General features: G+C 46.2%; 1 protein-coding gene across 3 annotated transcripts in view; it reads right to left on the reverse strand.

Moving 5' to 3' along the window:
* PC (pyruvate carboxylase) overlaps nt 1–12,361 on the reverse strand; it is a 2,151,284-nt gene that overhangs the window by 236,688 nt on the left and 1,902,235 nt on the right. The gene's annotated exons all lie outside the window — the stretch shown is intronic.

A 12,361-nucleotide genomic window follows, 5' to 3' on the forward strand; every position in this document is an offset into this window, starting at 1 on the left:
CCCTCACATGTCACTTATTTACGTTGATTTATGTAGATTAACATTTCTTTATTTTATGTGTTCTAATTTTCTAATAAACAAGATGGATTTCAAATGCATTACTGAAATACTCTATGATAAAACTTAGTACGATACTTTAACATGTGTATACTAATGTTGACCAGAAATGTATTTCTCGTTCATAGTTATACGAATGTTTAATAATGTAACTTACATAACATTTCATATGTGTAAGAATTGTGAACGTGCGTGCACATATACATTAAAAGGTCAAGCGCATTTTAACTGCTGTGCTAAACCCAAGGCCTGAAGCTTCTGAATTTCAATGTTTAACTTTCATATGAGAATTGTTTAGTTTGAATGTTCTCTCCTCTGCAGGTGCAGATACGAGGCTTTGGTAGCTAGAGCAAGGCATGGTTTGTTTTGTAACGATAGAAGGTACAATAGTACGGTATGGGAGGAATTTCTTGCAAGAAGAAAATGTGTTAACGTAGTGGGAGAGTTCTCATTCTGGAGAAGGGACGCTCAGGACAATTGAATGTGCCCAATTCAAAGTGTGGGAGTAGAGCTGGATGTTGCTAAATTCTACCTAGGACAATGGAAATGAACTGGAAAGTGAGAACGCTGGTTACCTAGAATACTTTGTGTACTAACAGATGTTTTATTATTAGTTAAAGGGCAGCAACATTTAAGATTTCATGATGTATAGAGCTCTTAAGCGATTCCAATCACTGAGTAGCTTCATGCTATATATACGCTCTAGACTAGGAGTACTTTTACTAAAGACTATCATGCTGACACCCGCTCCTTGATTCCCATAGCCTATCAGGGTTTTCCCTGAAATTAGCCTAGAGTAGGATAAGTTAGATTGTATTAGAGATACTAATGTTTAGGCAGGAAGACCGAATTCCGCAAATAAACCTTCCGATTTTCTTTCTCATCTTTAGTGTCGGTCACTTAATTTTTGGTGTGCTTCCTGTTTAGAGTGAATTTTAGAAGGAGGTTTGGACTCATTCTTGTAATACTGTACTTCTACACTATGCAGTTGAGACTCCTCTTTATCAGTTTGTTGCGAGTCTTTAATAAAAACCTTTAACTTTCTTCAGTAGTCCTGGCCGCACTGTGTGACTAATTTATTACTCTGTTATTGTGATATGCAAGGTATGTTGAATCCCTCTTACCCCTCAAGCAATTCAAAGATCCACCTACCAAGAAGAGAAAATGGTGACAAATTCAGAGCGTTCTCAACGGTAATGGCCTAATGAGAGGAGTTCCTGGAATATACGGGGTGCAGGCCTGATAGGACCAAAGAAGAGGTGGGCATTGTGATCATCAATAGCAAGTGAGCTTCTCTGGGTCACGCTGATTTGGGACAGAGCACACATGGATTCAGGAATCAACGCTCCATTGGTGGTGCTTGGGGTTCACATATGTGGAGGTGCGTGTCCTCAGAGCCCCGCTAAAGCCAGTGAAGACCTTTCCATGTGGTGCTTGCCCTCGCCCTCACAGAATGTCTGGGCCAGATCGATGACAGGCTCCTTGCTCAGGGTCAACGCTGCGGTTATCAGCTAAACTGAGTGAACTGCGCTGGTTTCCATGCTCAGCACAGGGAAATCACTCCTAAATATTTTGTCGCAAATGCAGTCTAGGGACCTGTGCATCAGTGGCATTACGTAATATAAGTCCCCTCGGTGCAGGGTGGGCGAAGTCTATGCCTCCCCTTCAGGAAAAGTGCTAAGTGGTGGGCGGGGGGCCTCTGTGCACTTTGCAAGGGACCCCCTCATGTTTCGTTACGCCACTGCTCCGAGTGGTGGCACCTGGATGTCCTCGGTGCGACCCTCATCAATAAAGCTTGAGGATGGGCTCGGAGGGGGGTTATGTCGAATCCTGCATGGAGTCTAGCGACATGCTAACAGATACTTCGAGAGGCAGGAAGGCGTGGCTTGAGCCGTCTTGGAGAGATTCGAAGCCTGCAGGAGGCGTTAACAATTCTACTATGGTTTGACAAACAAATTTTGCTGAAGCCTCTGCAACTACATCCAGTTTTCTATGCGTGCTCTGAGCACTTTTAGATTTCTACACTCAATCGTGTCAGTAATGTTGATTTACGACCTTAGCAGCCTCAAGGCTGGTCCCCTGACCCCCTCGCCTCCCGGGATTCCTGCCTACATTATGACTCATGCAAAAAGAACAATTGATGGACAGAATGCAGAACAATGTCATACATTCACCCCAGTACAGGGATCTGGGCCTAAATCCATTGGTTTTTTGCTCACCATGCCATTCCAGTTTGGACACAGCCATATGCAAATCAGTCTTGACCCTACGCCCAATGAGAACAGTCCAGCCCAAACTACCAGGCTAGGTCATCCCTGGACTGACTGGAAACAAGCATCCTAGGACCGGTTTTGGGCTTTCAGCCCTCATCAGCCAGGATAGGTTGACTCCAGTGACATGGAGAGCACGGGATCCACGTCTGGGTATACTCGTCCCACTCAGGGTGACAAATGCAACATGCATTGGCATAGCCAATAGGTCTCGCTTTTGGGACCTTATAAGTATTTAGTTATGCAGCACAATATCCTTTGGGCAACAACATCAACTGTTGCATGGCTAAATACTTATAAGGTCCCAAAGCGAGACCTATTGGCTATGCCAATGCTTGTTTATAGAAGAGGGCAGCGTGTCGTTCCTGGCATCAGTTGCATCTAAAGGATATGTTATTGATGGAGACCGCCTACGCTGGTGTCCCTGCTCCCTATTCACAGTCATATTATGGCATTGATATCACTACTGTATTGTTGACTTCTGGCGTTTTTGTTCAGTTTTGCAATGTGAGTCACAGCTTTAGCCCTGTAACCCTCTCTGCCCTGGGATTCCTCAAAGAGGCCTCGCACAGGGATAATACCCTGAAAGAACACTTTGGTTGGCCAAATGTTTTGTTTTGATGTACAGGCGGGGTTTGTCTAGAAAAAGGTTGCATCATATCCTTATTTAGACATTGTAAATGAACATACATGGAATCGGAACCCCTTGGGGGTTACTTGCTAACCATAAAGCGAAGGATTAAGTTGGTTCCGTATTCTGATTGGCCATTATAAACCAGGGACTTTAATTGAACCGAATTATGCCAAAACAAATAAACAATCCTGTTTCGGGATTGTCACCATGGTAGAGCTGTGTGTCTAGTGCTGAGGGAGTGGTAAACCTGTTGCAGGCTTGGGTGTCTATTGTAACAGTGCTGGAATGATGGCGACTGGGGAGCCTGTGACTCTAGTGTAGGGGGAGTCATTAAGGTAACAGTCGCGGCAGAGCTGAGAAGCCACAGTGATAGCAGCGTCTCAGCCTCAGGCCTTCTTGTGCTTGAGGGGCGAGGATGGTTGACATCATTGCAAAGCTTAGTGGTGACTTGACATCATGGCAGAGCTACGAGTCTAGTGCTGTGCATGTCTTTGTGTCTTTGACATGATCACGGTGCTGAGAAGACAAAGGAGACAGAAGACAAGCATTGGCCGTGTGGACGCAAAAGTGACGCGGCCGGAAAAAAAAAAAGTGGGAGAAGGTAGAGAGCAAAGATCGTAGTGAGAGGGAGGCGGGTCCGAGGGGAAGAGAAATGCATGAAGAAAAGAACAGACTTGCAAGGGACAGAAACTATGAAAGCAAGGGAACATTAACAGGAGGCAAGGTTGGGGGAGAGAGGGCAGAGTGTATCCTATGGGTAAGAGCAAAGGCACACCAGGATGGAAAGGGGACAGTAAAATAAAAAAAAACACGAGTGATGCGCGCGCATGGCAGCTGGATAAAGTGAAAGTGATCGTGCTGTAAGGGTACCGCAAGCGATGTGCTTAATGAGGCATGACGGAAAGGCAGATGGCGACTGCGTGCGTAACCCCAAGCTTGAGGCCAGCAAAAGCGTGTGGTAGCACTTTGAAAACCCACTTACTAAATGTCTTGCAGAGCAGCGCATGCGCTGGCTCAGGCGAGACCTAAAAAGAACAATTGATGAACAGAATGCAGAACAATGTCATACATTCAGCCCAGTACAGAGATCTGGGTCTAAATCCATCATTTCTTTGCTCACCATGCCATTCCAGTTTGGACCCAGCCATATGCAAATCATTCTTGACCCGCGCCCAATGGGAACAGTCCAGTCCGAACTGCCAGGCCAGGTTGCATTTGGCGATGCAGCGTGTGCAAATTTGTTTTATTTATTTGTTTGTGTACTTACCTCTGTGCAGCCGTATTCCGGCGTTTACTATCCCCCACCCTGCCCCTCCCCACGTCAGCGCCCGCCAGCACTCCCACCACGAGCCGCTACTGGCCGCAGCCAAGGCTTGGTGATCACCAGTCAGGTGATCTACCCCTTGAAAGACACATTCAGCCTAAGTGTACCTCACAGCGACTGACATCATCAATGACACCACCTGCTGTGTTCCTACATCCTGAAGTTGGAGTCGTCGAGTGTGTGGCAAAGCATTTTTGGCACAACCTTTCCCCGGTGACTGACAGCAGCCAGTTACCTCTGCATCTGAAGCCACAGAGCAAAACAGAGGAAATCCAGCTGTCCAATTTGTGTGCTACGATCCCAAAGGTCTCTATTCTCTGTGGGTACAGTGGTGTCAAGTTTTCTTTCAAGTCATGCCACTTACTTATTGTCAATGTTGGTACTGTGAAATGCTTAACACATGTTCCTCTGAATACGCCTGACTGCTCTGTGCCACACTACCAGGAACAAGCTACGGCCACTTTTGTGTATTGTGTTAGTATTACATGATAAGGCCCACCAGCCATATCACATACTACCTCCACCTTGCAACAGTTGTGTAATAAAGCAAACTAACTATGGAATGGTGGTAGCTTGACGTGTTTTTGTATTGTTAATAACTATTAATTTGTTCATGGTGCACTTTCAAGTATTTCAGTCATATCCTCAGCTTGAAGAAGTGGTGCATTACGTCGTGACGTCAGCCTGAGAATGTTCCCGGCCACGCATGACGCAGCAAGCGGTGCAGGCAGCGCCTGGGGTTGGCGGGCGGAGGCGAGTCCCGGCGCGCCCGCCCTCGGGAACCTGCGCAGTAATAACTCCTCTATACAGAAAATGATGCGCCTTCGGAGGCGGCCGTCGCCGCTGAAGGGCCCCGTGATAGAATGCCACTTTCCCCAGCTTCCTAATTAGCCTGGCAGGCAAGCCGTAAGACGGCGCGCCGTTATTTATTCCTTTTTACTTTGCAAATGTTTGCCAATAGAAGCGTGGCAGGCTAAGTAGCTAGCTTTATCCATACTGAAATGAAGCGCTCTGGAGAGTGGTTTTCGTAATCGCCAACTGGGGGCACGTGACGGACGGACTCATTCCTCGAGCAGGAGTTTTCTAGTTCAGAGGACCTTCAATTGGGAGGGTTCACATGCTGCTAAGCACACCTTCATTTGAGAGGTCAGGCTTTCGCTCTGCAAGACCTACTGATTGATTAGTAATAAGCGATCAGCAGCAATCGTAAACAAAGGCCATGAGATATTAAAGAGGGCTACGGGATAAGGAACCTTACTCAGGACAAATTGGGGACAAGGCTACCAGCTGTAAAGAGGTTTTGTCCAAAAAGATAAACAGAAAGAAATGTCCCCTCCCTTGCACAGGAAGGGTGCAGAGAAACTGGAGTTGAAGTGCTTAGTGCAGAAAGTGTTAGTGAAGTGTACAGAAAAACTGTTCAGTCTCACCGTCTTTCAGTCATATCCTGTAACCTAACAATACCTCGTCCCCTCTAGCTCATCCGTTAATCCTACCAACCATTGCCATTAACTCTCATACTCCCATTACTGATCACACCCAAATTGTATTAAGTTAATCTGCCACAAAGAAACGGGAGTAATTGCATAGAATGGTTTCTTCGATAGAACACGGCTATTTCTAGTAACTACAAATAACCACTAACTTTGGGCTCCCACAAGGTGCTGGCTGGTTTAAAGTGCTTCAGGGCCACATCAGAGGTAGTAGGGTCTTTAATAAATGCAATTACAATAGATAAGTGGCCAGGGGTGCAGGGAGAACTGCACACCTTAGGTTTACGGCGACAAACGTGAAAGGTGTAGCAGTGTGTTTGCAGTGGAAAGTGTGTGCAGAGCAGGATATAAGCAGAACAATGTTTTAAGTCAGATGAAGGGGGTGCGGGGGGAGCTCTCAAGGAGCCTGACCAAAGAAGCATGATTAGATATCCTTCCTAGCAGACATGGCCTATGTAATTAAGGGTGTGGCTTGAGTTAGGATCTGTGCTTCACAGAGTGCCACCGGACTACTGTTTGGGGTCCTTTCTGTCTGTTTTCAGTTTCTGTATTAAGACATACACTATAAGGACACACTGCCTAAAATAAGCCACACCTATTATCTTTGCCAGTGCATTTTAGCAGTATCAGATAAATGAGCAACAATGACAATATTGTAAATAATTAGGATTGAAAATGTTTCGATTGTGCGCAAATAAGCAGGGATTTAAACATTACTATGGTCTGTGAACGGGCTTTGCCTCGATTCCCTATGTTCTCTCTTCCATACCACTATCCTCTGCAATTTTCCACTCGGTTAGACACGTTATGCCCTTTTGCTCACCACATCGTTCTGAAATCCTCCATTTGCATATCTCATACAAAATGGCATCCCCTTCACCACTCTGTCCTACATGTACTTTTTGCATCATCTCACTTTCACCAAGACTTCTCTGTAACGCACACACTGACTTCTAACCACAGCATTTTCTTTTCCTTTACCACACTCATGTTTCCACAGCTGTATGCCTCCTTCACAAATGTCTAGATAAAATAGTAATTGCAATCAGCATACATGTGAACATTGCTCTGTGCGCTCTACTTAGAGGCCTAAGACTTGATATAGTTAGGGCCACTCAAATTATTGTGGCAGGGCAGCACCATATTTTGCGGCAGGGTTGACTAGATTATGTGGCAAGAAAAAGCAAATTATGTGGCATTATGCAGCATTTTTAAATATTATTACTTCATTATTTTGACATTTCTACACATGGTAATACTCTGGGCAACGTATTCACCTTATTGGCAGCAGTTTTTTTTCTTCTGATTTAGAATTCTTTATTGAGTATTAACCAGATCTGAAAGTAAGCAAATAGGACTCCCCCACCGATCTTCAGTCAAAAGACTTATTCAAGCAACGCATTCAAATAATCAAAGAATATACATATTGGTATGCATAGGGGGTAACCCGGAGGACATCCCTGGTAGGGAACAATGGCCGCATTCAGCACAGGAGTTGGTATGACTGTTGTGCATTACAGCTTAGACAGAAATAGTAGCCGCAATTTGTTCAGGGTGGTTTCTCATTATTCTTGGCTTCCAGCTGTGTGATAGGTGTCCCAACACATGTCCACTGAAACCCCCTACGCCCACTTAAGAGGCGGGCCTTAGAAAGGACATCCGATTTCACTGGATTCCATTTACCTAAACCATGGGTTCCTTGGAACCTCCTTCACCTGGGACGGGGCACTAGTCCACTTTTGTTGGTCAGTGCAGTACCGAGAACGGCATCCCATTTGTCTCTGGCCGGCATCCCCACTGTGTAATGTTGTGTGTGCACTGCATTGTATACTACAGTTATCGCTTGCCATGTGTTACTGCGATCTATGAGGGCAAGGATATCTGTGCCGCCATCCTCTCCCCCTTCCCCACCTAGTAGGTTATGATGGCATGGTATATTGCGCTATACTCCAGGAAGTGACCCACTGGTAGCCCGTTGGTATCCCTCAGGTCCTAAAAGGTTCCCAATTCTCCCTCGGCGTAGAGGTCCTCAGTCAGCAGTATCCCTGCCTCTTTCCAGGGGCGTGTATCGATACACCCCACACGGCCCCTGATGATCAGTAAGGTCCAGATGGGTAGCTGAGAGGCGTTAGGTGGACTGCACACCACACCTCGTACATATCTATGCTAGCAGTTGTGTGCTGCTGCCATTAGCCTGAATGTAGATGCGGGCGAGTGAGCTTGGTCTTCACCTAGCAAAAAAATGCTTAACTGCTGTCTTCTCTGCATTCTGGGCAGTCCCCAGCCAACGCATCTGCCACTGCAGTTGTGCCGTCGCATAGTAAAGCCCATAGTTGGAAGCACCCATCTCTCCATCCAGTAAGTGCCACTGCGCCACCTGTGGTAAAACCCTTTTTCTAACTGTCCCCCCAAATGAGGTCAGAGAGCAGTCCCTGAAGACCAGCGAAAAATCGCATGGGAAGAATTAGCAGCAATGCTGCAAATAGGTACAGCAGTTGGTGTAGGACCAACATTTTGGCTACAGTCACCTGGCCCATCAGAGACTGAGGCAACGAGAATCAGAAGAGGAGAGAGAGGAGCACAGATGCCATCACCCTGTCCAGATTATCATTCAGGAGATTGACATTTGAGTGATAAATATTCACCAACAAGTATTTAAAAGTGTACAAATAGCCATACAAGCCTGGTGATCATCAAATATTCTCTCCGATGATCTGGTTCTCACTGAGGCGGAAACAGGCATGACAGGCCAATTCAGGCTTAGGCCTCCCAAACTTGTCAAGCATCTCAATCAGTGGAAAGAGGGATGTCTGAGCATTGCCTAGGTAGACCAGTGCATCATCAGCACAGAGGTATACTATTTGCCAATCATTGTACACCTGAACTTCCCACGCCTGGGCTTTGGTGCGTAAAAAAGCTTGCCAGGGGCATCATCGTTAGCGCAAAGAGGAGTAGAGATAACAGGAATCCCTGCCTGGTGCCTCTGTGGATCCCAAACCTATCCAAGATCACCTGACCAGTTTGGACCCTCGCCATTGGTTATTTATATAGTGTTTGTACCCACTGCAAGTAGGCCAGTCCCACTTCCACTCTCTCCAGCACTGCATAAGTAGTAAGACCCCCCTCCCCCCCTCCCCCCCCTTCCCCTCCCCCCCAAGGTGTTGAACGCTTTTTCTATGTCTAGCGATACCATTAGGCAGGAATCAGATTCCCCGGGGTTGGTTCCCATCAGGTTGAGAAAACTGAATGTTCAGGAATCTGTTGCGCTCAGGGATTAACCCATTCTGATCTACATGGACTAGCTGTTCCACAAACATAAGTGCATTGGGTCCCACCCTGGTTTGGGAAGCACAAATATCAGGGCTTCCCTGAGAAACTGGAAACTCACCCGAGCTCCTGCCTCCTTGTACAACTTTAGCAGGTGCAGGGTAAGGAGTGGGCCATAGGCTGTGTATTATTCTAGAGGGCAGCCGTCCAAGCCCGGCATCTGGTTCCGGGCTATCTGTAGTATGGCCTCCCATAGCTCCTCTACCTGACTAGGTTCGTCCAGTTCTGCACACTGGAGCGAATGGGGGAGAGTGAGAGGTATCAAACGTAGAAAAACTTCAATTTGATCTGTGGTTGCTTCATCCTGGAACGCATATAAGGTGCAGTAGTAATCCGCAAAGGTGGAGTTAATAGTTTGGGTATTGCATAGTGCTTAATCAAAAGTGCGTAGGGTATCAACTGGAGAATACTGCTGCTCCCCGTGTAGTGTGTTATAAATAAATGGGTTGGACCCATATAGTCAGTGGGACCTGGGTGAGTAATCGTTATAAGCATAGGGGTCGCAGACTGGACGAAAGATTATTTATATGAAATTTGCAAATATTTAGGCAAACAGATAGAGACAATAATCCAAAATAAGTGCAGTGTTTTTATTTTCACTGCACTTTTGTTACCATTCAATGGTTAAATGATGTGTATCAAAACATTTATATTACAATATTCAATACGCCCACAAAGAGAAGGGGAAGGGGGTGCAAGGCAACAGTTTGAGATAGTTGTAAATCACTAGTCAATAATTACTAACACACATATAAATTCATGAATATATCAATAAAGTGCTAAATGGTCCCCACGAGGGAGGCCACACAGAAAATACGCACAAATCAGAACATTTTTGTGACAAACATTATCCTAAACAGCTGTACAAATCATGCTAATGTTAGGAATTGATAATGTAGATAGCAGTCTACGTTTCGACCCAGAAATTGTAGGATAGTAGATCCTTACTGCGCGGGTCTTCGTCAGGACGTGTGGGAAGGGGTAAGAAGGGGGCTGATTCCTAAATTGAAAAGGAAAGGGAAAACTAATTATTCAAAACGGTCTCAATAGAGTCCCGTAGATCCGTAGCGGAAAACCGCTTGTTGCAATAATTTATGATACTAAAAAAGGACTAAGGAATATATACTGAGGGTGAGCCACAAACTGTGCTCAGAAACGTTGCATTTATCTAATTACCTGTCGGATTGGCGGGGCGGAAGATGTCAAGTGCGGCCAAACGTGGTCCGTAGACAATCTATGTGATTAGGAGAGTCTAATGAAATTCATTCCATTGGATTTAAGGAAACAACACAAGTAATGACTGGTAAAAGATTTACCTGTAAAAATGTTGAAACGATTGAAAATATTCAATCTGCTGTCCGTATCTGTAAAACGGAAAATTGAGGGCCAGTCATTTATTTGGACACAATTGGTAGATAACGGTTCTAAACATGGTTGGCACAAAGCGTTTCAGAAGGCTTACCCGATGGTTCAAGATTGCGGGATTAATGTAGAAACTCAGGGCGATCGTCCCTCACGGACTCAGTAGAGGAGAATTGTTGCCGAAAGGAGGCGTGTAGTAGCCATACGAGCATTACACTGGCCCACTCTCCCTCCCAAAGCTGGTGCGCCAGGTGCTCCCTATAATCGAGGTGTGATAAGCGGGACACCAGTTCACCTCTGGAGTGTCTAAGTGCCTGCAGTCTTCCCATGCTGCCTGGGCAGAGTGCCATTTCAACTTTGGCATCATGCACCTTGAGCTTTGCCACTAACAATTCCTGGTGGAGGGTCTGTTTCACTCTCCAGGCATTATTAATGCAGTGTCCCCGAATCACCACTTTTTGTGCTTCCAATTCAGTGCGCCTAGCAGAAGTGGAGCCCGCGTTAGTGTCAAAATATTGTGTGATGTGTGAAGCTATGGAGTCTCTTTAGGGTACATCCTGGGAAGCCTCTGAGCCCAGCTGCCAGGTTGGAATCTTTGCCCGTTCCTTCCCCCAATGCAAGGTCAGTAGCAGTGGTCAGATATGGCACGTGCGATGTTAACTGCTCTCAACAGCATACCACATCACCAACAAAGAAAAGGTCTAGTCATGTCTGTATGTCATGCAGTGGAGAATAGAACGAATTCCCGAACGGTTGGGTGCATCAGTCTCCACACGTAGTGTAATATCATATGTTCAGTCCTCTGGCGGAAGTGCTGCATCAGCCTGTGGCACGCCGCTACCTCCAGAGGGGGAGTGGACCAGTCCGCTTCAACATCCAACACGCAGTTGTAGTCTTCTGCCAATATAGTTGGTGCCTGTGGATTGTGAAAGATAGCGGGGGTCTAGCGGTCCAACAAATTTTTTTTTAATAATTCACAATGAGCTTGTAGATTGCAATTAGTGCGAGTATGGCTCCAGCTCATAATTCTTCACGGGCCATTTGCCTGCCCACCCGGTCTATAGTGTGTGACAAGCCCTCATAAGGGACCCTCAAGATGATCCTAATCAGCACCCTTCTGTCAAAAGTGAAAAAAGGCTTTGCCATACACCTGGCCCCTACACCTTGCTCGCAATCTCTGAAGCTCTGTGGCCTCCCGGTGCGTGTCCTACAGTATAGCAATGTGAACATTGCAACACTTAAGGAAGGTGTGTATTATATGTGGTCCTCCTAGGTGCTGCCATGTTTCACATGTTCAAGTCTAGAGGGATGTTTGGGGGGGCACTATCTTAGGTGTGTCACCCAGGTATACAGTGTTGTGTGGAGAGTTGCATCTTTCTAGCTCACTGCCTGAGTAGCTTCGGGTGTACCTCAGCATGACTCATATAACATTGTACAGTATACCACATGATGTAAACTCAAGAAGAAAAAAAAAGTAAACAGTTTTCCCAACTCCCTCTCTAAGGCTGGACGGCCACTAGGCAGCCACCCACCAAAATCCAACAAATACCTATGTAGGTAAACATATATTAACGCTGTAAACACGTCCAGTCCGGAAACAGAGGGCATGTGGTAGGTCTCATGAAGCCCCTCGCTCTGCCAGGTCCCACGGTGTCCCAGTGCCCCGGCCCCCGGGTGCTGTGGAGCAGCATACCTGCACCCTCACGCTGAAGACAGTACCAGGATCCAATCATCTAAGGCTATATCATCAGACGAGGAGAACCAGAACTACGGTTTCCCCCTCATGTGACGCGTCGGATCTGTGTGTGTCAGTCAGAAAGAAATACAAATGTGCGCTATGAGTTAATCTGCGAATGTAAAGCGTATACTGCAAATGTAAAGGATGCTCGGGAGCCGG

The sequence above is a fragment of the Lissotriton helveticus genome, chromosome 9 (assembly GCF_964261635.1).
Source record: "Lissotriton helveticus chromosome 9, aLisHel1.1, whole genome shotgun sequence".
Taxonomy (NCBI): Eukaryota; Metazoa; Chordata; class Amphibia; order Caudata; family Salamandridae; genus Lissotriton; species Lissotriton helveticus.